The sequence below is a fragment of the Panthera uncia genome (assembly GCF_023721935.1).
Source record: "Panthera uncia isolate 11264 chromosome A1 unlocalized genomic scaffold, Puncia_PCG_1.0 HiC_scaffold_17, whole genome shotgun sequence".
Lineage (NCBI taxonomy): Eukaryota > Metazoa > Chordata > Mammalia > Carnivora > Felidae > Panthera > Panthera uncia.
The window spans coordinates 136,332,940-136,358,226 of NW_026057577.1; positions in this window are offsets into that span (position 1 = coordinate 136,332,940).

Here is a 25,287-nt window from a genome sequence, read left to right on the forward strand (position 1 = left end):
ATAGATACATAGATACATAGATACATAGATACATAGATACATAGATAGAAGATAGAAGATAGATAGGTCATAGATAATAGTTAGATGATAGATAGATAGATAGATAGATAGATAGATAGTAGAGATAGGTAGGTAGGTAGATAGATGATAGAGAGGGAGAGAGATAGATGATAGAGATAGATAATAAGTTGGTAGGTAGATAAAGATGATAGAAGATAGATAGATAGATAGATAGATAGATAGATAGATAGAGGTAGATTATAGACAGATGATGATAGATAGTTGATGATGGATGATAGATAGATGATAAAGGTAGATGCTAGATAGAGAGATAGATAATAAACGTAGATGACAGAGAGAGAGAGAGAGAGAGAGAGAGAGAGAGGTATTGATACTATAGTAGCTGCTCAGGAGAAATTGAGGTTGACATTTGTCATTATTAGAAATTGCTCCACATAAAATTACAACAGTATGGCTCTGTAATATATTTTCTATCACAGAATAAATCAGGCATTATTTATATTTGTGAGATCTAGCGATATTTAAAAAATCCATACGTGATAATATATTTTTTTAAAAAAGCTAAGAGTATAAGAAATCTAGCCCAGTTGTTACTACTATCCTATGTTTGAGAGATGATTTCTATTTTACAGTTCTATAGTTTTTCTTCAAGAAATCAACGCTGAGATTTTTTTTAAGATTTTATTTTTAAGTAATTTCTACATACAACTTGGGGCTGGAACTTATGACCCCGAGATCAAGACTGACTCTACTGACTGAGCCAAACAGGGACCCCAACATTGAAATTTTCAGACAAAATTACGAGGCATGCCCCCAGAGTTAACAGCATTTAATAATAGCCAATTTAAATAGAATGTCCAAAAACTAGACTATGGTATATAACTGCATATTCAGTTGCTTAAATAAACATTGTTGACACACAGCCCTGTTGAGTATTCAGAGTCTTGTTGGGAAAGTTCTTCATAGGTTAATATTTCTGGAAAATATAAGGAAATTAAGCTGGGAAAAGCTTTCTATTGTTTTTATGTGTTTTATAAGGTTATCTCAACCCCTTATGTATTGAATTTAGACTAGGACAGCCTCAGGCTAAATAAGACAGTCAGGTACAGAGGGCAGAGTGGTATCCATTTGGAGATCTCTCTTGTGCCGAGATATAACTCTCCATGATTGTTGTAGCATTTCAGTTCAGTTCAACTGCAGTGAAGATCTTCACATCAGACTCTATAGCATATGGGTTGGGGTGTCAATTATGTCAGAAAGTTTTTACAATTACACACTTGGATTTAACTCCCAGTATTTTTATGGCTTTGCAAACATTAATTGGACATTGTACACAATTACTTTCTTGTCTATAAAATTGACATAAGGATGCAAAACTGATGAAATTGCTGTAAAAAGTGAAAGAATGTATGTTAAATAGCATAATGTCTACCTAAGTTAGTGCTTGCACCTTACAAGGCTACTCAAGCCTCCTCTCTAGAGGCTGTGCCTGTCTTCAAACAAAGGGCAACTATTTGTTAATGAAGTTAACTGATGAGTGCATTCATTTTCTGCAAGAGTATGAAAAATTTCTGATCTCAGACACATTTATCCCATTCACTATTTTAAGGTTTAAAGAATAAGAAGTATATATATATATATACAGAGGTTTTTAAACAGAACATTGAAGACACCTCAGTTGAAAGTAAAAAAGTAAGAAAGGAAATCATAAAAACCTTAAAATAATAACAAAAGAAAGAAGAAAGGGAAGAGATGGGAGGGAGAGAGAAATCTTTTCAAAATAATTTTTCTGTGTGAATTTTTTTTTTAATTATTTACTATATGGTTCATTAGATTAGGTGGTAAGTTCTTGTCTGTTTTATTCATGATTTTATATTTAAAACCTACCACATTACTGAATCACAGTGGAAATTTAGATAATATTGTCGGGGCGCCTGGGTGGCTCAGTCGGTTGAGCGGCCGACTTCGGCTCAGGTCATGATCTCGCGGTCCGTGAGTTCGAGCCCCGCGTCGGGCTCTGTGCTGACAGCTCAGAGCCTGGAGCCTGTTTCAGATTCTGTGTCTCCTTCTCTCTGACCTTCCCCCGTTCATGCTCTGTCTCTCTCTGTCTCAAAAATAAATAAACGTTAAAAAAAATTAGAAAATAAGAATATTGTCAAATAAAAGTTTTAAAAAAATGAATTTTACAAGGCATTTGGTAATGCAATTATTAATGTTCACGTTGATACCTATTTCCATATTGCACTAAAGCCAACAAAGCACCCTCTCTTCTCTCCACAAGTTGAGTACCTTCCAGCTCACTGTAGAATACTTTCTCATGGGGTATGTCTCCACTGAAATCTTAAAATATCTAGACTGGCTCGAAAGCAACCAAGCAAGCAAGGAAGAAGGAAAGGAGGAAGGAAGGAAGGGAGGGAGGGAGGAAGGAAGGAAGGAAGGAAGGAAGGAAGGAAGGAAGGAAAGAGGGAGGGAAGAAAGAAAGAGGAAGAGAAAGAAAGAAAGAAAGAAAGAAAGAAAGAAAGAAAAAGAAAGAAATAAAACTTTAAGAATAATTATCTGAATTTATATCTAGTAGGGAGAAAATTATGGTCTATGGACCAAATAGCTAACAAACAAATTTTTTTGCGTCAGGAAACTGACATGAAGGACACAGTCTCTAGTGGAGGCCAAGGTGATTCTGCTTATAAAAAAATGTTCATGTATATACATAGATCAAAGCATGAGGAAGCCCTTTGATAAATTATTGCTATTTTTTGGTGGTCTCTAATGCATTGTGAACAATTTTTATTTCATTTTCTAAGTAATACAGACTTGGAGGGTAATGGCAGTGTGGGAATCCTTTAGCTTACTGTGATCAGTTCAGTTTTATTGCATGTCTCATACCAACCCTGCTTGCTAAACAACACAATCCTGACAGTCCCCAGGAGATAAATGAGTGCAGGTATGACAATAAGCATGATTGTGCCCAGTGCATGGGTTCAGGAGCTGCAAAAGGGAAAGGTTAAATAAGGTTCGTAAAGCAGACATAAAGAGAGTTGGAGTGGGTTATAGAGCCAGACTAACCAAGTCAAATGAAATTCATGAAAGCTAAGATAGAGGATCAGGATATGAACATTCTACCTAATTGATGATACTGCAAAGCACAACCTTGGCCTACACTGTCCAAGATGGTGGCCATGGGTCTCAAACAGCAACTTAAATCAACATTAATTTCATTAAGCAAAATTAAAAACGAAGTTCCTCAGTCATATTGTAAGTATTTCTTATAAGATATTCTTTTTTAAATGTTTATTTATTTTGAGAGAGAAAGAAAGAGAGCATGCACGAGCAGGGGAGAGGGAGGAGAGAGGGAGAGAGAGAATCCCAAGCAAACTCTATGCTGTTGGTGTAGAGCCAGACATCAGACTCAATCCCACCATCACGAGATCATGACTTGTGCTGAAAACAAGAGTAAGACGCTTAGCCGACTGAGCCACCCAAGCACCTCTCTCCCGACACTGTAAGCATTTGATGCTAATGCCAAGAAAAGCAATTCCAAATTATAGTGAGTCTAAGAAATTCACCTCAAGACCAATGCTACTTACTAAATTCACCCTATTTTAGGATATTTAACAAAATAACACAATCTGTGAAATTAATTTGATTCTTATTTCAGATTAACACATTCTCATCAGTTTTGCTTTGAGTAGATTTTTATACTAATTGTCATGGCTATTACTACGATTATTACTGTTATTTCTTAAGGAGTATTCCCAAGTTAATTTTTCATATAGTCTCTTCTTTCCCTGGAGTTTTGTTCAGTTTATCATCTGCATTGATGATTCTTGGTTCTGAAAAGCCTGGCTTATACCAAATTGGTCTAAAGAATGTTCTAAAGAGCTAGAAAACTCAGGAGTATCTTCAGTGATTGCTCTGTAAAATAAGGGAGAAATCTTAACCATTGTGGTTCTTTGTGAAATACAGGGAATTTAGACTGAAGTCAAGCCTAGGGTGTCCTCAGATCTTTGCAGAACTCTCACTGCAGATTTCTAATTACCTCAGATAGTGAGAGATCCCAATCAATAACTTTCAGTCTCACTGAATTCTGTAATAGATATTTACTCAATAGGTATTTCCTTCCTTCCAAAGCCACCTCTGATTCATCTCATTCAGCCTTGACTTGGCTTTGTCTCTTCTGTAGATGTCTGAAGACGTGAGCCTGAGTTGAGGCAGTCTGGGTGTGGCAATGGAGGCAGAGATTACTAAGTCATACAGATCTTGCTTTTAAAAAATTTTTTTTTCTTAATGTTTTTATTTATTTTTGAGACAGAGAGAGACAGAGCATGAGCAGGGAAGGGGCAGAGAGAGAAGGAGACAAAGAATCGGAAGCAGGCTCCAGGCTCTGAGCCATCAGCACAGAGCCCGATGCGGGGCTCGAACTCACAGACTGTGAGATCATGACCTGAGCCGAAGTCGGACGCTCAACCGACTGAGCCACCCAGGCGCCCCGATCTTGCTTTTAATGTAAAATATTCAAAAGTAGGATTCAAATTTTTCCTTCGGTGATAGTGTGACTGCTGAGATCCAAATAAAAGCCGTTCTGATGATTCTATCACCAAAGCTTCAAACTTACCCTCATTCTAGCCTCTTCACCCATTGCTCTTCTCTTACCCTAGAAGAGATTTCCTTCTGTCAAATGCCTTGTGTGAACTAGTTGTTGGAACCCCATCACCGTTCTAGATTTCAAAAGCTCCACACCATTAGGAATCTTCCGTTTTCTGCACTCTCTCCCACTCTACCAAATCTCTTATTAGCACGTGAGCATGCTTATCGTCTTCTATCTTATAACATCCAGGATATACGCTTGACATTCTCTAGTTATGTTCTTATTTTTTTGTTCCCCATCACAGGCTCATTTCTAGAAGGAAATCTTAGTAGAGTGTCCCTTTTGCTCTTGACTTGCAGTTACACATTGTGCCACTCCATCCAGGCTTCTTCATCCACCATGCATCAAAACATGCTTTTGTAGTTTTCCATTTTGCCAAATTGAAAGATTGCCTCCCATTGCTACATTCTGTTTTTGAGACTAGCAAATAGGTATCTCGACCTTACCATTTATCTGATGTTCACACTCACTTAAAAGCTGTTTAATTGACTTCTCTACTTGGAGAGATGTTTCAGAATGCCAACTTTCTGCAAAACAGAACTATCGATCCACAATCTACCTCTATCTGCTAACTTATAAATTGCTCTACCCACCACACAGCTGTTCCTGTAAGATCTCTGTCATTATTATTGATTCTATTTTCTTCACCATGTCCCCATCTCATTCAACCATCTCTACATCTTTCAGAAAGTTCCCTCCCCCTGTTTACTCCCCAGAGCACAAACCCCTCCCATCACTACTCCTCCCACCTTCTTCTATACCTGGAGGATCTGTTGTGGACGAATTACATGCTCTTCTGATATGTAACACCCACTACTCTCATCGAACTCCCAAAACATTTCCCACAAAGTGGGAAGAGCGATCTTCTGAAAATATGCATTTGAGTATATCATCTGCTTATGTCTGTCGTAACAATGATTTGCATAATCTTCATGTGTGTCTTTTCAACATTTTATACTCAACACTTACTATAGCATCTAGTACAAATAGATAATTTATGAGCAAGTGAATTAATAATCTCAATTATTCTACCATCAACATAAAAAGTAAGACTATGTGTAATGGTTCTACAATGCTAGATATAAATTCTAGCTCTTGTGCCTACTGATTGGTTCAATTTCCTGGACTTCAGTTTCCTAATCTCTAAAGAAATACTAGTAACTATGGCAAAGGTTTATAAAGTAATTAAATAGACACAAATCCATTAGAGGCATGCTTATTATATATGATGATGGTGATAATGATAATGATCAACTAATTTATCCAAATATGCAACTTTTATCCATGTTGCTTTAAAAAGAGACAGTATTAAATCCTTATTGGGAGGAATTTTGAAGGCTATACATCTCTAGAAATATAAGGCATTAATAAAAACTAGAATTTCACTATTAAAAGAATATATTTTTTTTGTAAATTACTCTATTGCATTCATTTGCTTCTTGCTTCTAACACCAAATGATTTCCAAATCAGCGATGCCCATATTATTCATGAACAACTGGACAAACAAGCAATACAAGAAGGTCTTGGCTAGTCACACATGGCAGAGCCTTGTGAAATGGAGCACTGGACTCCGGGAATATGCTCAAAAAAAGTGTTTGTTTGTTTGTTTGTGTGTTTTATTATCCATATCCTCCAATAATTCCTCTGCACTGCACTCCTTTCTACAGTGGAAAAGGGGCTTAACCATCAGAAAAGGTGGCTTAGTCACATAGAATTTCATAGTAAGTAAAACATATGAAGAAAGAAGCCAGTGATGTCTGACTTTGAAAGCTAGCATTTCTGATGCCAAGTGCATGGTCCTTTTTTTTTTTTTTATTGAGATAACATCTTTTCTCTTTCTAAATTTTCCTTCTTTTTGCTGGTTGCAATTAGCATAAGATATATATAATGACATATATATGAGAGACAAATGTTGTCAACTTCTCTCTCTCCCACCCTGCAGGTGGATAACAGCCAACATAATTTGGATCCAATTCAAGTGAAACTACATTTCCTTCTTTTATTTTTATTTAGTTATTAGTATTATTATTATTTTGCCATTTAAGCCTATGTTAGGGTTTAAGAGACCTTCAATAACTCTTCCAGCCTCCTTTCAAGGAGTGGGGGCGGGAATCAGTGTTCTGGGATTTCTATAGCTCTTTTCTTTTTCTTTTTCTCTTCTTCTTTTTTTTTTTTTTTTTTTTTTGGTTTCCATAGCAGTCAAGGGCAAGCTAAGAAGGAGGGAAAGAAAAAAAAAAAGATTTATTTCCAACTTCAGTGAAAGCTGAGTCCCAAGGTAAAAGAAGAAGCCAAGCATAATGAGAAAAAGGGAAAGTAAAAGAAAGCAAACTCCTATAGGTCCATAGTGAATATGACCTTTGTTCGGAAAATTCAAAGAGTAATAAATTATAACAGAACATTGGGCATCATCTGTGTCATTGAAGCTCTGTCTATTGCTTGACTAGGGAGCTGAGTGACAATACACAGATGGAGGGCAATGAATTTATGGAATTATATGCCAGCTCCCAGGATAGGGCTTGAAATGTGCACTTGGTATTGGCACTAGAATTGGGGTTTTGTTTGCTTTAATGCCAGTGCTGAATGCTCACACTCTGCTTTTTGTGCCAAAGTTAGATGCTCAGATTGGAAAGCTAAAATTTATCAAGTTTTAGCACTGCCTCTCCAAAGCCAAATGATAATGGTATAAAAAGGTACATTTTTTTACTTCAATTTAAAAGTAGAACTGCTGCATTAAAATAAATTCACTATCCTCAAATAATTCAGATATGAAATATTTCCTTGTCAATGAGCTCATCTAAATGATGCTAGAAAGCTTTTTCTCTCTCCTTCTGTTTTTCATTGGATGGTATGGTCTTATGCCATTTTTTTTCTGGCTGTTAGATTTAGATTATATTTCTTTTCTCTGTCCTGGACACTAGTCATATTTCTCGATCTTAAGAACTGCTTAAACACAAATGATAATTCTTCCAAAGAAAGTAAAATGACCATATTTAATGAAATAGTCTCCAGCTAATTAAAAAAATTGAGTTCCACTGTAAGCCTCAGATCACTATTCCATTTCATTCTAGGGGCACAGTATTCTTCTTACTCTGTAATACTGAACCTCTTACACATCCTTTTATGGATACATCATGCTCATAATATGAAAGGCCATAGAAACTTCCAATATTCTCTGCAACAAGATATGTTTGGTAAGTGCTTGCATATTTCAGTCCTGAAGCCCTAAATTCTATGTCAGCAGTTCTCATCTTTTTTCTATCTAGAATCATCTAAGGATTCATATAAAAATACCTTTGCCCTAGCTGCACCCCAGACCAATTAAATCAGAATCTCTAAAAGTAGGGATTAAACGTCAATGCTTTTTCAAGCTCCCCAGTTGATTCTAATGTACAGTCAGAGTTGAAAACATCTTTTATGTTAAGGAATATTCTATGTCTTTATGGAAGCAAAAGAAGGCTGTATTGAGGAAATACAGCCAAGTTAAGAATAATCCTAAATCAGTGATCCTAAAAGAAAAGAATACGCATCCCCTTTCTACTTACTTGCCAATTTTTAGCAAGATGAGAACTACAGATGCTATAAAGTATCACCAGATTTTGTTTTTACTGTATTTTGCGTTTCCTTTATGCATATTTTTATATGAATATTACCATATAAAGAATATAAGAGTATAGGAGTTGCTTGTATGTGGAAAGAGAATGCACAAATGTGATTCTTGTCTTATAAGCTCTGTACACAGTTTACTACTCACAATGGACTGTAAAATTCCTTTATTCCATGTTGTGCAAAAAGGGGCAATGGGAAATAGCATTCACTTGAGGTCTGCTAGAGAAACATTCATAGGGGAAACTTAAAGAAATAGCAGGTGTGTGTGTCTCCATTGCCCTTTCTAGGACAGCACACAGAGAACAAATAGTCATTTCTGACTCTGGGAGGGCCTGCTCTGGAGCTGTAGACAGTTAAGCTGCACAAATAAGGGGTGAGGCTTATTCTCTGGTATGATCAGGGCTATGGCACAGAGAAATATGACATGGTAGAAGCTTGACTCTAACCCTACCCTGTAACTTAGCATTGGAAGTTGGGTATAATATTAACCCTTTCTTTGGTATGATCAAACACTGGGGTCCAATCCTTGTGATCACAATTATGTGATCTGGAAAGCTAAATGGTAGTGTTGGCTATATCATTCATTATGAGCAGATGCCCAAGGCCCTCATCTGCTCTTATAGGGACCAGGATTTTGGGGCCTTGGCCAAGATTGATTTCATTAAACCCAGAGGCATTGCCTATTTTGCCCTAGGTCTTTATTAGAGGCCAAATATTTTCCTGGGAGGCTAACCAGTGGGAGATCAATCTTGAATAAGCTACTACTTACCATCACTCAGGCAACTCCTCACATTTAATGGACAGCTCATACCCATTGTGTTAGCAACCCATATTATTTAGAACATAAGAGCTATTAAGCTAATCATCATCATCCCAAGAGACACTAGAAGCTGTTTGGAAATGGCTCAACATCACAATGATAGTGCAAACCATACATACCTGAGACTGATAAAGAAGGGTAATTTTTAAGAAAAGCCTAGGGACGTGAACTGTCTAGTCTAGAAAGAAAGTATAACAAGGATGGCTGTCTAGGTAAATCATTGCCTCCAGCCATGCCCCAAGTGTCCTGACAATTCCAAGGATCCCAAGTCACCTCGAGGAAGGAGGAACCATTCTACACTACCTACTAGCACCTATGGTACTAGTCCAATAACTTCTACATATTAGGCATTAAATCAAAATACATGGACTCAATGAAATAATGTTGGCCAATATCTATTGAGCACTTAATATGAGTCCAGAACCATTCCAAGTGTTTTTACTTAATTTATTTTTTATTCTCCACAACAACCCTGTGAAAGAGTTATGATTATCTCATTTTTAGAGAACAGGATTAAGCACTGAGGTTGAGTCATTAGCTAAAGACTATAAGACAAGTAAGTGATTGAGTTTGATTCCAAATTATGCAGTATGGATACAGACTCTTCACCACTGCTTGTCACAGGCATGACTGAACTACATTTTGTGGAAAATGAACGGTTGAGGACCATTAATAACAGTGGGGAAACTAGTTAGGCTGTTATTGTAATAGTTAATGTGACCTATATGAGTATATGTCAATGGGATAGGAAAAAAAAAGTGGGTAGACTTAAGGGATATTTAGGTGACTGAATCAGCAGGAGTTGGTGATTGATTGAAATGGGTAAGCAAGAAAGACCTATCAATCACTATTCTAGGCTTTCTATCTTGTGAAATGAGATAAGGAGCACAGGAGATAGGGGGTGTGTCTGGAGGATCACAAATTTAGTTTTAGCCATGATAAATTTGACAAAGACTATAATATTTCCATTGAAATTATCAAATACATTAGTATATGTATTATTTACATTTCCTGTGATGATCATGAGTAAAGAAGGTGCTTTTGCTGGAGTTTTGAACTGGGTATTCAGTGAATCTGTGAGAGACAAATAATTTAAAGACAAAGGGAAACTGAGGAAAGGTGTTCAGAGAGCATTCAATGCGACTTGTCATTGGGAACCCAGACAATGGAAGGGCAACCCACACTTCATACTGAGAAGCTGTTGCACAGAAGTGGGAAAATGATGCCTAAATGAAGGAATATCATGTGTAACTGATATGGAAGAAATACAAGGTTTATTTTCAATAGTACAGAGAATTGAAAAATAAAATGGAACAAAAAGCTGGTTAGTTGCCAGGATTGTGGCTAGATACCACTACAGAATTCAAAGATACCTACGCGATATACAGGCAGGATGTTTTAGAAAACAGTTCTGAAGTGACTGTGAATTTTGTAAGCAAGGGTGTTCAGGAAGATAAATTTTGACTTAATCACCAGGAACCATGTAGTTTTACTTCTTTTATCAAAGAGAATCAGTTACTATTGATGATTAAGTAAGTATAACAAGAAGCATGGGAAAACAAACTTTGGCAGCTAAACATGTATCTATGACCTGACAATTTTAATATATCTAAAACTAAGATTGGGAAAAGGAAAACTTCATTAAATATTTCGAAGTAATGTTGGATTATACAGGCCTTTCCACAGGAGAGCAGGCATAATTATCTTAGCTACCAACTAAAATTAATAGGGCCGCTGTAGATATCCTTGAATAAATTTTATACACTTGTTCTGTTTTAGAAAGACACTTAGCAAAACATCTGCCTGGTCTATCATCAGAAAACATTTCCCCTGAACCTTAAAGACATGAAAAAGCTACCAATTTATTTTTTGTCAAAAATTTAATATTCGGGTTTCATGAACAGTGGGTCTCCCCAAATAACATTCTACTTGTGCATTCGTATTGTTAAAACTATTAAGAAATTCTTGTTAAAAATAGTTACATAGTACATGTTAATCACTGTAGATCTAGATAAATGGATATGGATATGGCATAGGATGGTTATAGGATGTCTATACATAATCATTGTCTAAGATTTGGTATTTAAAAGACATTAAATTGAGAATGTGAAAACACATGTTCTGATGTCTCGACCAGCTCTAAATCCCTAAGGGAAAATCATTCTCTCTTCTGTATTTTCTGTTCCTTCACAAAATCCACAAGGGGCTCCACCATTCTTTAAATTATGTATCCCCATACATTAGTCATGTATCCTTATATTTGTGTTTATTCCATTTTTAATTATCTTGAAAGGCAAATGGTTGAACCAGATGATCTAGGTCTAATTAGTATTTCTTATTTCATTGGGTGTAGGGGATGATTAGATCAGCTGGTTAGATCAGCAATTATTCACTGAGGCTCCAAATAGATGATTCTGTTTGTTATAAGAAATATTAAATGAATACCCAAAATATCTCCTGACTTTAATAGGCTCAACCTCTTTATGTTTGGAGACTAGGACAAGAGAATGGCATCTTCAAAGGCTTTGGGAAACTTGGGTCCTGCCCTCAGTACTGTCAAATAGGTGCTGTATCACCTTTGTAAAATCACTTACTTTTTTGGATCTTAGTGTTCTAATTTGCAAAATGGAAATGGTAATGCATAACTCAAGATTATTTTTATTTTTTAATTTTTTTTAAATTAAAAAAAAATGTTTATTTACTTTTGAGAGACAGACACAGAGCACGAGGGGGGAAGGGTCAGAGAGAGGGAGACACAGAATGAAGCAGGCTCTACGCTCTAAGTTGTCAGCACAGAGCCCGATGCGGGTCTCGAACTCGCAAACCTTGAGATCATGACCTGAGCAAAGTTGGACATTTAACTGACTGAACCACCCAGGCGCCCCTTGATATTATTTTTCAAGCATCTGGCACAACAGTTGGTAGAAAGCAGTAACTGAGTCCTGTTGCCTATCTTATTACAAATTACGGCCACATGGAATGATGACTGTGATAATGCAGATACTCAACCAAGTCTTAAGACAGTTGAAAAAAACAAAACATTTGTATCTGGCTAGGATAAATAAGGATCTGTCTTGAATCGGTCAAGAGTTTTGCAGATAGACAAAGGATGGAGTGCCCTTCAGGCACCATTGTATACACAAGTGTGAAAGGCTAGGAAACAGATGCACTGTGAGAGAGGGCCAGGGGTATACAAGGAAAAGTTAAATTTTAACCTTTATCTGTTGGGGAAGAAACACAATGCAGATTTTTAAGCAACACAGTGGCATAATCTAAATGCATTTGTATTTATTTTCACAGGGGCTCTAAGATCAATTGGAAGTGTTGGAATAAAAAGGCAACTGAAATAATAATCTAGACTAGAGAGGGTGATAACCATGGGGATAATATTGGGAATACATATAAGGTGACACAGGTTGGTATAGTTGGAACATAGAATACAACGTTCTTCCTTGATCACATTTCCACCAAAAACCACATAGTCTAAGACTGTGATTACTTTCACATTGTATTCCAAGCTTCCTTCCCATCGTCTTCCTTTTTACCTTGTATATTTTACTAAAGTCCGATCTGAATGCAACCCAGCAATATTTTTTCCCGATCCTGTATAGAGAATGCAGAATAAAAAGGAACATCTGGGTTCAAGGGAACATTTGGGGCTAAAGCTACAAATGTATAATATTCCATGTAGAGTTGGTATTTGATTAGAAGAGAAAAAAAATTCCTTCTTCAGATTTGTATTTCTTCTTCAGATCTGTATCTCTAATTTCTAGCCAGGGATCACTATTGATTGTCCCACAGACATGTTAAACTCAATGTGACTAAAAAGGAGCTAATTATCTTTTCTCCTAATACATAATTTACCTTGTTTATCCGTTGTTAATGATGCATTCATACACCTAACGTAAGTTGAAAGCAATGAAGTCACCTTCAATGCATAACTTTGACATGCAATTTGATGCCACTTATTGATATAGGGTCGGAGAAAAGGAAGTGACTCAGATCTGCTATTTGGGAAAGCTTGAGCAAGAGGGAAAGAGAGGAGAATAATTTTGTAGCTGAGTATTTGCCTCGAATACGTCCCTAGCTCTGTATCAGTAGTATCTTTGAATAGCCTTCCCTCCTATTAATTTCTCATCTAAAAGTTCATTTCCATTGGTCCTCAATCCCATCTAACGTGAGAAATTTTGCCTCAGTGTGCTGTACATTCTGTGTTTGTTTATTTATGTTTTCTTTTGTCATAATATTATGAGTCATATGTATATTCCTCTAAAAGGAATCACGTCTATAGACCAAACAAAAAAATTCAACGTAATGCAAATGTTTATGATTTTAATCTAACTTAATTACATTCTTTGATATTTATTTGCCAATGCTAATTTACTTGAGGGGAATAACACTTTAGTATATTTCCCTCAGTTTTAGATTATCAAATGTGCATGATTAGCTTTGGCATGAATGTAAATAGTAATTTATTTTCCTCATATTGGTTTATAGTCTGTTAAAATAGTCTTTCAGGTATAGTTGCACCAGGTAAATGTTTGGCTGGTATTTTTTTGTATTCTGATTTATTCATTCTCATAAAGTTTATTGATCATATACTATATTCCATGTTTAAAAATTTTCTTATAACTAGCTTGATCACATGTAAATAACCTAAAACAATGCACTTTCAATTAATTTAAAAAGGCTTGATTAGTTGAAAAATAAAAACAACAAAACTATATACTGGGAATCTGAATAATGAACTAGGTAATATAGATCCAGTATTAAAAGCCAAAATATACCAACTTAGGTCTTTGTTTTCAATAGATTTGCTTTCCCAATCAGCCAGTTTTATTAAGCTAATATAAAAGCAAGTTTTTTTTAGCTATCTTTTATCAGTACATAGATGGCAAAAATAGTTCCAAATTAAATCACAGTCTTAGCAAGGATAGGCACCCTCAACATATTCATTTATGGTTTTCATGGTTCTGATGAGCATGTATATGTATCTATAATTATTTGAATATTTTATAAAGCAGTTGTGACAGTCATCTAGTTGAAGACATTAAATATGACAATATCATACTTAATGAAAGATGGCATTGATTGACTTTTTGTTTATTTGTTTAAAATGATGTACAGCTTATAAATTGATCTTTAGTAATTAATTATTGTATTGGTTTTTCAGTTCTAAATTCGACATATAAAATGATGTTTTCTATGCTATACTAATACAAAACATTCCTAGAGTTTCTTTCCAAACACTAATAAACATTCAATTTCTTTGCTAAAGTTTTTCTTTTGAGACAATAACATCAAAAACTCAGACACACTGTTTTAAGAAATAAAAAATGAATAAATGAACACTTTATAGAACTAAGTTATACTGATGAAAAGAATTACAGACCTAAAGTTTGAAGTGATTTTTCTATTTTTTTCTATTAATATTTACTTTTAGTTCTTCTTTAAATACATATTCTACCAGTATGTACACTTTAAAGTCTTATAGTATTTTATTGTGTGTGGGTATATTAAAATAAATTCATTTGTGGTTACTTTATTACAATTTAAAAGAATTCTGTCTTTGAATATGTATGTTAGCTATAAAATTCTTGTGTGTGAAATCCTTGTAGTTTCTGTTGCTGATTTCCGTATTAAAAAAAAATAGCCCTTTACAGGTCTACAAAGAAGCTTTAGCTTTATAAAATGTAAAATAATAACAATGGCAATTGGAACAATAATGATAATAATGCCACCTTCAGAGAAATGATCTATAAAAAAGACAAATTTTATTCAGAGATAGAAATATAATGTTAGCATATTTATTCTAAGTGTGTTATCTGGAACCCTTGCCCAACTGTTGTGATAAAGAATCAAACCAGACTTTATGCTGTTGCTTGAATCCTGTTATAAGGGATATTCCGCCCACAACAGGGAGGCATTATACGCACTGTCTTATTTAAAATCTTTCCATTTGGCATCTAAACCCTGAGGCAGAATTCCAACCAAATTGTAAGCAGGAATGTTGCCAACCTAACAGATGAGCAGAAGGTGTCATAGCCAAGAGTCCGTGTTCACATATCAAATGTGTTTACTTAGGGCAGGATTCCCAGTCATAAATCTTCAAACATGTTCAGAAAACCGTGCCAATGCGAAGAGGTTGCCCTGTCTTTAATCCATCTAGAGCAAGGATTAACCTTGAATTTATTTTTAGAGATGCAACTTAGCCACATAGGTCTGTTATCTTTTTAAGCTGAAGAGAGAATTGGTAGTTTGGAATTTATACATTTAATTGCTCAATCTCTATTCTATTGTTTACCTAGTAGTTTATTGTGGTTCCAATAATTTAGATGCCATTAATTCAAAATTTTTGTATTGATTGTGTTCATTCATTGTAAACTATCGTTGATTAATGATAAATTCATAGAATGACAAGGATGGATTTTTAAAGGAGATAATTACTGATTTCCTCAACAGTCTAACAATATTCACACAAAGCTGTAAATAAGGCTATAAATAATAATGTATACCTGAACTTCACAAGATAGAAAAAAATGAATATTTTTTGGTCATTCTAATCACAGATGACTTTGACGACAAAGTGTGAAAAAATAAGTTACAGATATTTTTAATGTTTATTTATTTTTGAGAGAGAGAGAGGGAGAGAAAGAGAGGGAGGAGGGGCAGATATAGAGGGAGACAGAGGATCCAAAGAAGGCTCTGCACTGACAGGACAGATGCAGGTCTCGAACTCACAAACTATGAGATCATGACCTGAGCTGAAGCTGGTCGCTTAACCAACTGAGCTACCCAGGCACCCCAAGTTGCAGATATTTTATTGAGAGGCTGAGTGTTATGGTTCTTAAAAGATTTGAGGTTGCTTTTTAAAAATATGTAACTGGGGTTGGGGGGCACCTGGGTGGCTCAGTCGGTTGGGCATCAGTCTCTTGATTTTGGCTCTGGTGATGATTTCACAGTTGTGAAATAAGCCCTGCGAGAATTAAGATTCTCTCTCTCTCTCTCTGCTCCTCTTCCCTATTCTCATTCTCACTCTCTCTCTCTCTCTCAAAAAAAAAAAAAATATATATATATATATATATATATATATATGTATGAAATGCTTCAGAGAAAACTATTGGAAAAAGTATTACTGTGTTTACTAAAATGGACTAATTCGTAACCCTAGTTGAAGTTTAATGGATGTTTAATAAAACCTGCTGAGACTGAGTCTGACTCATAAAAGTAGATAAAACACTTAGACATTGTTATTCTTGTCACATAATTTAGCAAATGACAGGGGCACAAAGTTCAGAGAATGCTAAGTATTTAAAAGGCCACAGTTTACAAGGAAAATGTATAATAGGAAGTACTATGGGGAAGATCTTTCTTTTAGTGATTTCCAGCGTGAGAACAACATGAACTCACCAAAGGCACAAACGCTCTAAAAATAAAGCTTCTAAATGCTTTACATTCCGTATGAAATCCAAATTCGAATCTCTAGGTTGTATTACTAGATTGTCTCAACATAAAGTACAGTTTTTAAGAAAGCTTTTATGATTTTATTAAATAAGTAAAGCATGCTAATTATAGATGTGTTAGACGGTATAAATGTTCACCAAAAAAATGGCTAATAAATCACCAAATCACCAAATCTACCAGCAGGCTTGAAAATGCAAATATTTTGGAATTATTTGTGTATGTGTGTAGGCATTAAAGTAAAATCTCACTAAACATATTGAAATGTGCTTGTTTTTTTCACTTAAAATATATTGTGACCATCTAGTAATTAAAAAAAATATATATATATATAAATGCACTTACTGCATCCGTTTCAAATTAACAGTATATTTTAGGACATTTAGGTTGTTTGCAATTTTGCACCTTAAAAGAAAAACACTGTTAACTTCCTTAATATATAGCTTGGGGCACAGCTGAATGATTTCTCAGGTTCTGGCCCTATAAGTTGTATTGCTTGACCAGATGTTACACATTTTTCTAAGCATTTTGAATTGTCCTCCAGAAAGCTAACTCTAGTAAAAACTCCTACCAGCAACTCAGGAGGGTGAGTTCCCTACTAAACAAACAAACAAACAAAAATACTAGCTTTAATTAGAATTTTTCATCATTTACCATTTGATAACAAATAAGTCAAATGTCATGTGAAATCATGTTTCCTCTGATTATAAATGACTTTGAACTATTTGGCCTGGATTTCATTGAACAGATTTATATTATGTGAATTCCCTATTTGAATGTAAGCTCCAATGGTAGATGTTTATTTTGTTTTGTTCTATTTTTATCCCAGTACCGAGAACGATTTCTGTGACATAGGAGGCACTTAAATTCAGCTGTTGTATGTAAATTGACAACTTAGGGATTGTTATTTCTGTTCTTTCTATAATTTTCTTTCAGGGTATTTGACATATGTGTGTGTTGCTGTGTGTGTGTGTGTGTGTGTGTGTGTGTGTGTGTGTATTGTAAAGTTACTAGCCCTTTTTTTGCCATAGAAATACAATAATATTTTTTTCAATTACCTGAAATGTGTGTATAGCATTTTTCCTGCTCCTTCCTTTTGTTTCTAATTTATTTTTTAAAATATACACTGTTAAATAACTTAATCAACTCCTTCCCACCTTTGGAGTCAGGCTTAAAAATCTGTCATTTTCCTTAGGCTTATCACCTTTCCTTACGCTCATCACCCTACCGTGTTTTCATGTGAATATACATATTTAATTCTTCCTAGAATTTTTTAATTCTCAGACTGGTTTAGGTAAATGGTTGCATTTTCTCTTAATTCTTAACCTTTTGTCCTAACCTGTGAATTAGCTCATTTTTTCCTGAAATTGATTTATATATTTAAAAAAAATTTTTTTTAACGTTTATTTATTTTTGAGACAGAGAGAGACAGAGCATGAACGGGGGAGGGTCAGAGAGAGGGAGACACAGAATCTGAAACAGGCTCCAGGCTCTGAGCTGTCAGCACAGAGCCCGAAGCGGGGCTTGAACTCACGGACCGTGAGATCATGACCTGAGCTGAAGTCGGCCGCTTAACCGACTGAGCCACCCAGGCGCCCCGATTTATATATTTATCATATGGTTTTACATATGTAGGTATGTTTGGATCCATTTCTCTAGTTCTTGCTCAGTTCTGTTCACGTGACTGTTTTACTCTCAACACCATGTGGTTTTTAACTCAATTGATGTGTTTCAATATCTGATGAAGAAAAATTCTGTTTATCTTGATTTCAGCGACATGCTGTGAAAATCATCAATATTCATTTTAAATGAATTGTACTCCTTATTTACCATTAATATGTCATCCTAACTGCTTTTTCTTCTGTATGCATTTGAGATTTATTTTGGAGAGAGTGTTTTTAATCCCCTACTCATTTTTTAAACAAATTTTAAGGCTTTGATTAGAAAATTGATATGTTGATGTTCTTATTTTAAATCAGTATAAGGACACGTTTTGCAAAGAAAGTATGTTTTCTATTTAGGGTAGGAGGTTAACTGCATACCTGTCCTGCTAGTTAACCTGTAGCATTGCCCAAGTTTCATGATTGGAGCGATGAAAGATGTAAAATGATATGTGGCCAAAATTGCTCTTGTGCTTTTATTAGTCCCCATGTGAGTACTACCTTATAATTAAAGACATAAGAGATACATTTTCCAAAGCCTTCTATATCTGTCGCGGAGTAAAGGATCTTACAGAATAATTTCATGTTGAACCAAACAGGTGTAATATTTGTATGGCCAACCCATACTTTTCAAGCAAGTGTATTGTAATTGAAAGAGAAAATGATCTTTCATTCATATAGGCTGTGTTGAATTCATATGTGAAATGCTGCTTGCATATGTATGGAACATTTCAGAGAAGATATGGAAGGTTTGGAAAAGCCCAGAGAATAACAACAACAACACCACCACCAAAATGATCAAGGGTTTATAGTTGCTTTCATAAGGGTGCCAGTAGAGTTGCCAGAGTGTTGTGGGGAGAGACAAACTGCACTCAGTTCTTTTTGACACAGAGGACAGTTTCATTTGTATTAACTGGATCGTATAAGGTACAGGCACCAGGGAGGAATTACATGAGGAGGACATTTATTCAGGAAAAGGGGAGAGGAATTGGAGATGTCTGGGAGAGCCTTTGGATCATGATGGAAGTTTGATCCTTTAAAGAAGAGAGGAAAGGAAGGAAGTGCCACATGGTATTAAGAAAATTCTAGTGAGGCTATCAGGCAATCCTTGAATCATTGTTGCCACTTACAGGATTTTTTTCCCAGGAATGGCCCATCTTGGTGCACCTGTCATGCTCAGTCATTGCCTCGGTGCTGTGGGAAGTTTAACTTCTATGCAAATGGAGTCTGCATCTCATAGTAACTGAGGCCACTGGTCAGTTATGTCAGCAGTGGGATAGGTGTGTTTTCATGGGAACCAAATCATCTTACTTCCTATGTTTGTCCTTGCAACAAGGATGCCAACAGGAAGTCTCTTCTGTACAGCATTTCTGATTCTTTACCAAAGGGTACATTAAAAAGCTCAGGAGTCAAGTGAGAGAATGAAAATTTGATCTTATGTGATTAAAGTGCATCCACAGGGTGAATAGTATAATATATAGTTTGGATAAATTTGACATAGATGTGTACAAAAAAATTCCTCAACTAAGGAGAATCCCCTGAATTTAAATCAGTTAATGTGAAATTTAAAAGTGAAAGCTCCTTGTATAATTGGATAGCAAAGTAATACTAGCCACTTACGTGTTTTGTTTTAAAATGCTTCTTTTTAATGTATTACAATTTTTGTTCTTTATTGAGGATTTAAACTATCTCAAAACACTTCTGGAAATTGTATGTCCAAAGTAGATTAACTGTTTTAAGTTCTGATAAAAATTATGTAGTTACACTTAAAAAAAAAAAATAAGAACTAAGCTTTAGAGCTGACGGAAGCAGAAACTAAAAGTGCTTCTGCAAAAAAAAAAAAATGAATTAAAAAAAATCAAATTGACAAAGAAATCCTAAAGAACTGGGAGTTCTAATCATGATGGACAGGGGACTCTTTAAGCTCACAGTATAGGGGAGCCTGTCTCGTTCAGCTCCCATTCTTCAGCCCTGTGGGAGAACATATGAAAGGATGCAGGAACTCTTGGGGCTCAGCTGATCTTGAGTGCCAGAAAAGACAAATTATAGCTTTGAAGAGTTGGGAAATAGTCACAGAAATGAATCACCCTTGCTAAGGTGGTAATGGCTGATTGCTGCAGGATAAGCAATTCCAGAGAGACTTTGTTGCCAAGAGCCTGAAGGTTGAGGACAAAGCTTCAGGAAGAATGTCTAACTGACAGCCTGGATTTCAGGTGAATCAAAAGAGAACATTCTAATAAAAGATTCTGTGTAGACTAGGGTGGTAAGATAAATAGGACTGAAAATTAATGTGCTGTATATGTATTGTTATTTCCTTATTAAGCTTGTTCTAGGGGGAACTATAATCTCATATTAATTTTGACTTCACTTAATTCATTAATATATTTTAATTAAAACAAAAGAAATGGCGAATAACACCCTGTTAATAACTTAAAATATGATAGGGTCACATATCTGTCTTCCAAAAAGCAATCTCTAGGAAACTGACACATGGGGGCACCTGGGTGGCTCAGTCGGTTGGTTAAGCGTCCAACTTCAGCTCAGGTCATGATCTCTTGGTCTGTGAGTTCGAGCCCCGCGTCGGGCTCTGTGCCAACAGATCAGAGTCTGGAGCCTGCTTCAGATCCTATGTCTCCCTCTCTCTCTGCCCCACCCCTCATGCTCTATCTCTCTTCGTCTTTTAAAATTGAATAAGTGCTAAAAAAAAAAAATTAAAAAAAAAGAAACTGACACATATTTGCAAACTGGGATCTTGAACACATATATCTGGGTACTTAGAAGGGAGTTTCCAAAAGAAAAAGAGGAAAACCAAATAAAAATTTTTGAATAGAGAAGCAATGCAGAGACTCTTAGTAATTCATGTAGATGAATGTATTCTCCTGGAAACATACAAGGCCAGGATAAATCACATTATTGGATATGTGTATGTGACCTTCTTCCGGTGATTGGAGGTTGGGTGTGGAAAGTATCAAAGGGTAAAATAATCTCATTACAGTTTGTGGTATATTTACAGAAGAAAGGAACCTATGAATGCTTACATAAGTAGATTCCTTCCCATTAGTGTTCATAACAGGGGTGATTTTCTTAGTGTCATCCAACTTGCCAATTCCAGCTTGTTATAGGAAGATGTATTACAAGAAAAAGGTCTGAACAATACAAAAGTATAAATTGCATTAGTAGCATCAACATAAAGAACGTTAGTTTCCCATTTGTATTTAGAAAAATTATAAAACGAAGTCAAGATAAGTACGTGCATCTACCCACTTGAATGAGTAATTACTGCAGATTTTTATTGTGTATTTTTGGTAACTGATTGTGCCAGGTTGCTATAGAAAGAGCATGGCTATTGAAGTAACACGGATGTGGAGTGCAGTCCTCTATCTACCATTTATTCTTAATCTGGTTCTTTTCACAATTCTCTGTTGTTGTTTTTTTTTTTTTATCTAAGTTTCTACTTGGCCTTCTATGCGATGGGGATAATGAGACCATTACTGTAAAACTTGGGAGAAAACTCTGGCCAATTTTTGAAAATATGGGCAGCCATGTAATAAGTACCGGATATTTTTTTTTCCTCTAAATGGCTAAATAAGATTACATGCTACTCTGTAAGCTGATTTTTGAGTTAGTCTACTTAACTTAAGCTGCTGACCTTCAGCTTTATGAAAGCATTGAAGAATTCTGGTTTCTTCTTCTATCACTGCCAGTTTAGCGTCTGTAGGGAAGTTTGCTTCAGTGGACTTGCTGGATCCCACCCTTTGCAGTGCTATATAAAAATAGAAATTTCATAACAAAACAACACCCCCCCCCCCAAATAAAGATCTTATCTCACGGATAGCCATCTGCTAGCAGCAAAACTAGAGGGCAGGCCACAGCTACTGAGTCCTACATTTTCACAATGGGCTTTGAGATCATGACCCTAATATGTTCACATTACTAAGTCTTATCTTTCATTTGCCAAAATAGTGTTTTTATGTATCAGCTGGTCAAAAATAATAGGTTGAGCTATTCCCTAGGGATATCATCCAGACAGCATAGATCTCATCAAGTTTCAATATTGAAAACAAAAAGGATGTGAAGAAATAATCAGGTGTGCTTAAAAAGCCGAAGCTTCAGGCTCACATAGGTGGTTTGTGCCCTCCATATCTTCCGGACTTCGAGCAGCAATCAGGTTTCCCAAAAGCCAGATGTTATGTTAGTTATACAGACAGCTAGAAGAAGAGGACAGAAAAATTTGTTCGAAGAGTCTTTGTAACATCACTTTAACCCTTAAGTAAACAATAGGCTGATATTGATGTTCCTAATACTGAAAATAAAGTATTTGCTAGGAAAGAATTTTTCAAAGCTTGTGTTAATCTATTCAGTGGGCTGTTTACTGGATATGGCCTACGTGATAGCCACAGATCTAAGTACCTGACACATCCATGACTATAACAGACAACATCTCTGCCCTCATGGAATTCACATTCCAGCGGAGGGACACAGAAAATAGCACAAATGCAATCACACACACACACACACACACACACACACACACACAAAGAATTCATACAATATAAATATCAGAAATTAAAGAGGTAGTCAAGTCAAAGTAAAATTTGTGTTGGGAGTTGCAGTCTTTAAATGCAATGATGAGAGCAAGTCTCATTAAGAAGCTGTCATTGGAGGGGCGCGTGAGTGGCTCAATCGTTAAGCGTCCAACTCCAGCTTGGGTCACGGTCTTTCAGTTCATGAGTTTGATCCCTGTGTTGGGCTCTGTGCTGACGGCTCAGAGCCTGGAGCCTGCTTCGGATTCTGTGTTGCCCTCTCTCTCTGATTCTTCCCTGCTTGCTCTCTCTCTCTCAAAAATGAATAAACGTTAAAAAAATTAAAAAAGAAGATCTTTTGGAGCAAAGATGGAATGATCTTGATAGAGATGATCTTAAAAACTCTCCTTTTTTTTTTTTTTTTTACTTTCCCTAAATGAAAAAAATTTAGAAGTCCATTGAGATAGTCTAATTCTTTTTTACTGTTCTTTTATCCTCTTTCATTACAAGATGCTAAAATTTTGCAAATTTTAGGTTCAGAGCGTACTTCTGAGCCTAATAATATCCTGAATGGTTCAGGCAGATAGTCTAGTTTTAAAAACTGTTCATTCTCCCTCTTCTTTTTCTTATTTTCCTTTTAACAAAATTTTAAACCATATCCTTACATATTATTCTTCTGTCAGAGTTTTGAAATGTCTGTCTCCAGAGGGCCCATGAATAATCATAGAGATTCTTAAAGTAATCTTTTTATATAGGTAAACCCATGGAAGTCATGAAATTTGGTAATGCCAACTCTTCAATGCACAAAGAATACCCATGACATGAAAGCCTGCATAAGATACTTAATTCATGATTGGTTCTATATATATATTTCGGAAAGCTGGGGATGGTATTTTAACAATATAAGTACCTGTACAAAGTGATATTAGAGGTAATTATTTTTTGGGGGGGCTTGATGGCCAGAAAATAAAATACATTTTACATAGGAAAATTGAATTTTTGTCTATTTTTACAATTTACTGTCAACAATAGTTTTGGGAATAAAAATCTCTGGGACTTTGATTTCTCTGGATTAAATTAAATAAAACCTATCAGAAAATGCATGTACTGAAAATCACTGATTTGGCGTGGTTTGATTTTTGTTGTTGTTTTGCATTGCATACGCCAGAGTGAAATGTCAGGTTCTGCCTTGAACCAAGAGGGACTATTACTAGTGGATGGAACTTTCAACTGAAAAAGAAATTGTTTTTAGGGTGCCTGGGTGGCTCAGTGGGTTAGGTGTCCAACTTTGACTCAGGTCATGATCTCACGGTTCGTGGGTTCAAGCCCTGCATCGTACTCTGTGCTCACAGCTCAGAGCCTGGATCCTGCTTCGAATGCTGTGTCTCCCTCTCTCTCTATCCCTTCCCTACTTGTCCTCTGTCTTCTCACTCTCAAATATAAATGATAAACATTTGGAAAAAGAAAAAATAAAAAGAAATTATTTTCTAATAGAGGGACTCCGCATCAGAAGGCATCACTAGTCAAAGAGACCCTTAGTGGGTCCTTGTCTTGCCCTTTGAAAGTCACTTATCTAAATATAAAAACTTTACATAGGAAGTCAATTTTTCTTTGGAGCCAGACTATTTCTTTTCCCCAGCTACATGATCTGCATTGGAAGGATATGTCAGACTTGCTTGTTTGACCTTGGCCAACTGTGGCACTCCCTTTAAAACCATGAGAACTCTTGTGCCTGATGCTATATCTAAAAATGTGAGAATGTATTTTTACACACCACGATTTGAAGGTTTATTATATTGGCTCTAGCTCATTTCTCCTTAAAGGATCAGAAATTGAGTTGAAAATATGCCCTACTATTTGTTCTATGCTAATAGTTATCCAAAATGATTTCTTCCTAGCTTTGAGAAAATGTATTCTGACATATCTTTTGAAAATTGGACATCGGCAATGGAGTGTTACATATGAAAGAATAACATCCATTAAATTTATAGATGAGCAGCAAAAACATTGTATCTTGTAATCTTTGTGTATTCTCGATGCTTGATATACTGATATTACATCCTTTTCATGTCTTTACTTATTATGAATACATAGCCCAAAAACTTCTCTTCAGTAATCTGCTGTTTTATCTTTTATCTGTGCATTTGAACTCCAGTGCCTGCTGGATCAAACACTTTCTTTCATCAATAAGATGAAAAGATTTTCCATGTATTATTCTCAATTAAAAAAATAAACCAGTATATTTTGAAGATTAAAGCAAAAATGGCAGAGATCCCAGTGTATTCAATGACTTTTGCATATTTATCAGGTATGTATATTACGCATGAGCTTGAATCCATTACACTAAAATTTCTCAAGACCTTTTGTCTTGACAAAGGCAGAATAGCACGTAAAACACACCTTATCCCCGAAGTAGTGCTGATTGGTGTAGATGTCTAAAAGTGTGTTGACGGTATGAGAGTGAAAGAAATTCAAAATGACCTTTAGAAGTTATTTTTGGTTTTTATGACACTAGGAAACCATTACTTCTATTCCATTATTTGTGGCAC